Source organism: Gadus morhua, chromosome 7, assembly GCF_902167405.1.
Source record: "Gadus morhua chromosome 7, gadMor3.0, whole genome shotgun sequence".
Lineage (NCBI taxonomy): Eukaryota > Metazoa > Chordata > Actinopteri > Gadiformes > Gadidae > Gadus > Gadus morhua.
The window spans coordinates 30,965,207-30,968,885 of NC_044054.1; the positions used below are offsets into that span (position 1 = coordinate 30,965,207).

Below are 3,679 nucleotides of genomic sequence, written 5' to 3' on the forward strand. Positions count from 1 at the left end.
ATAAAAGCCTATGTGATGGGACTATGGGGCAGAGCTGCTACTAGCTAGTTAGCGGCTAGAGAGCAGCTAGTTAGAAATTAGTTACTAACTGTTTATTGGCTAATTAGTTAGCCACTAGTTAGCAGTTAAGAGTCAATATCCTGCTCATATTTGCAGAATATCTCGATGTCTATCTCTAAACATCTCGTCATGTTAAATCTCTATCTTGATCTGTTAATATCTAGATTATGTTAACTATCTCTAAATATCTACATTATGTTAACTATCTCTATGTGAATTATCTCTACATAATGTTAACTATCTCTATGTTAACTATCTCTACATTATGTTAACTATCTCTATGTTAACTATCTCTACATTATGTTAACTATCTCTTTGTTAACTATCTCTAAATATCTCGACCCCTCCTCCATCTCTCTTCTGATTGGTCCGTTGCTTTAATGGAGTGGCGCCCCCCGGGGTCGTGACCCCTGCTGGCTGTGGATCCATATCATCCGTCACCGGGATCACCACGGCAACGGACCCCCGAGCGCTCTGGTTCCACGGCCACCTGCTGCAGGTGGGCCGGCGACCGGACGCGACCGGCTGCAACCGGTCCGAGAACACTAGGCTCCGCGGGGGGTCTGCGGCGGCGTGGAGTGAACCTTTCCACAGACAGACGCCCCCCTCCTCCCCCCCGGGTGCTGTTTACTCGTTACTATTCTTTATCCCGCCTTCCAAGTACTCTGGTAGGCGGTGATCAAAGAATGTTAGGATCGTTTATAGACCTCCTCTGGGTTTACACTCAGGCCCCACTACAAAAGCGTCTGAAACACGGTGTGACCGTGTTCAGGAATAGCTTTGGTGGAGCGTCAGGTTTAGAAAAACCCGTTAGACACAAGCGTCTGTCAGTGGGGCTTGGCACCAGAGCTCCTCGTGCATTCTGAAGGAAATGACGCTGGGACAAATCCAAACAATATCCACAACCAAATACCGCATCCCTTTCCAGCTCAACCGAAGATTACTCCAACATCGAGACAAGAATCCTTGTAAAGCACGAAAATGAGAACCAGGCGGACTGTTCGCTCATGGTGATTCAGAACCTCGACCCTGAAAAAGGACTCCCAAATCCTTCAGCAACAGCCTCACTCCTGACCCACCAACTGTCGCTTATTAATGAAGGAGCTTTGTAACGTTCTGTTCATCAACGGTGTTACCAGTAATTGTGACCATTACATGTTAGCCTAGCTTACTACACCAGAAGAGCTGGTCAGACTCAACACTGACCATCAGGTTAACATGTTAAAGCTAACCTAGCTGACTACAACCAAAGAGCAAATCAGACTCAACACTGACCATCACGTTAACATGTTCAAGCAAGTCAACATGTAAAAGTTAACAATGCAAACCTATCTATCTACAACAGAGGAGCTGGTCAGACCGTCAGGGTTACGTGTTTAATCTAACATAACCAACTACAACAGCAGAGCAGGCCAGGGAATCAATGCTGTGACCAGCTGCAGCTCGAGAACCCAAGCTGGACTTGTGAGGACTTGTGTGGACGTGTGAGGACTTGTGGGGACGGGCTGAGACCGTCCCGCTCCCTGTTGTGTCCCAGCAGGCTGCTGTCTCCACGGGACCGAGCCAATGGGCTTCCTTGTATTCCCTCCCTGTCTGCGTTTACAGACGTCAAGCGAGGAAACAGATCTGTCCGGTGCCAGCTCCTTGTCATTCTCCGGAGACGAGCCATCTGTCCGGGTAACGGACTCCCTGCTGGGACCTGATGTCCTCCCGCTAGCGAGGCCAGCCCGGATCAGCGCGCTACGTAGCAACGCAGCATCACTCTGAGAGCTAAAGACCTCCAACACCGTTTGGAAGTGGCTAATGACCGATAATGTCCTTTAACTGTGAAGTGCAAACTACAACAAGTGGCTTCTGTTCCCTGGACGGCTGTTCCTGGTGCCAACAAGCCGCTGCCACAATCATTATCAGCTACGTTCAGAACATAGCTTGTGTTACCTGAGGAATACGGTTTAATGAAAACGTTTTCTAGATCGTGTGTATTTATTATACAGTGTTGTTTAGTTATCACCCTACAGTTGCATTCGTATTGCGGCCCAATATAAAGAGCAGCTTTATTAGAAGAACAATCTTTGAAGAATCGTGTTTTTTTTCGTTTTGAGTTGAACGTTTCTGATCAATATCTCATTTTAGCGATGTCCTTGGAAGCTAATCTTTTGAAATGAAGTAGCATGCAGCTACAGAAGGTACCGGTCACAGCTCTCCAGCACCCCACCGCTTCTGCCAAGGATGGGGAGATAGCCCTCCTCCTGGTTCATTCATCACCATGGCAACACGTGTACCAGGTGTGCAAACAGGAAATGAGGTGGTTGTGTGCCGCCATCCAATTACTCACCTATCTGCCCACCCAGCACGCAAGACAACATACTGTTACACAGTGAAGCTACAAAAGCGCCATTGCCAGAAGATTTAGTAGTATATCTTCCAGCCAGTAGACGAGGAAGAGGGGAGGACAGGGGAAGAGGAGGAGAGGAGATGAGAGGGAGGAGAGCAGTGTAGGAGTAGAGCAGGAGTAGGCTTCATCCGGGACAGTCAGGGAAGAGCAGCACTACGGTAAACCACACAGCACCCTCACAGCACATCCTGACCGCGACGTAGGCATCCAGACCGCGATCCTTCCCCTGCCCAGCACTACTTGGATATCAACAGTATATCCAACATCACATGAAGACTATATAATCAGTCCTACGAACATCAGATAATGAGGAGAGAATCAGAGAGGGAGAAAGGAGAGGGAAGATGGAGAGAATGACAGATGATGAGGAGAGAAGTAGAGCGAGCCGTGGGCAGATAAGAAGAGGAAAGGATAGGATTACACTTTTATTCCAATGAGGGAAGTTCAGGAGAGGACAACGAGGAGGAGTGGCGAGGAGAGAATACAAGGAGAGAGGCGGCGGGGAGAGAGCAGAGAGCAGGAGAGATGAGGAGGAGACATAGTTGGAGAGAGGAGAGACGGAGAGATAGAGAGAGGAGGAGAGGAGATGAAGAAAGACAGAGAGATGGAGAGAGGAGGAGAGATGAGGATGATAGACAGAGAGACAGAGAGGGGAGGGATAGATAGAGGAGGAAAGGAATGAGAGATGGAGAGGAGAGACAGAGAGAGGAAGTGATGGAGAGAGGAGACGTTGAGAGGAGAGGAGACGAGGAGAGGAAACGTTAATAGGAGAGGAGACCAGAGTGATTAGTCCTGAATGTGCTTCTCCAGTAAACCTTCCAGACCAGAAGTTCTCCGCCTTTGGTTTGAGAACTGTTACGCAGTGAAGCTACAAAAGCGCCATTGCCAGAAGATTTAGTAGTATATCTTACAGGCAGTAGACGAGGAAGAGGGGAGGACAGGGGAAGAGGAGGAGAGGAGATCAGAGGGAGGAGAGCAGTGTAGGAGTAGAGCAGGAGTAGGCTTCATCCGGGACAGTCAGGGAAGAGCAGCACTACGGTAAACCAACACAACCTGGCCTTCAACACAACCATGAGACCTGACCCACCAGTAGAAAAACCACCTACAGCAGGTCACATCCAAGAGCCGAGTCAACCTCCTGCAGCTACTGGCTAACAGGGAGTGGCAGTTCGACCTTCCAGTGACATCATCAAAGTGAGACATTATTTCTCCACTGGCATCGAC

The 3,679-nt window shown here is 48.8% G+C and overlaps 1 protein-coding gene across 1 annotated transcript in view; it reads left to right on the forward strand.

The window, feature by feature from the left end:
* Nucleotides 1-3,679, forward strand: part of LOC115547151 (splicing factor 3A subunit 2-like) — a 9,026-nt gene that overhangs the window by 1,075 nt on the left and 4,272 nt on the right. The window lies entirely within an intron of this gene.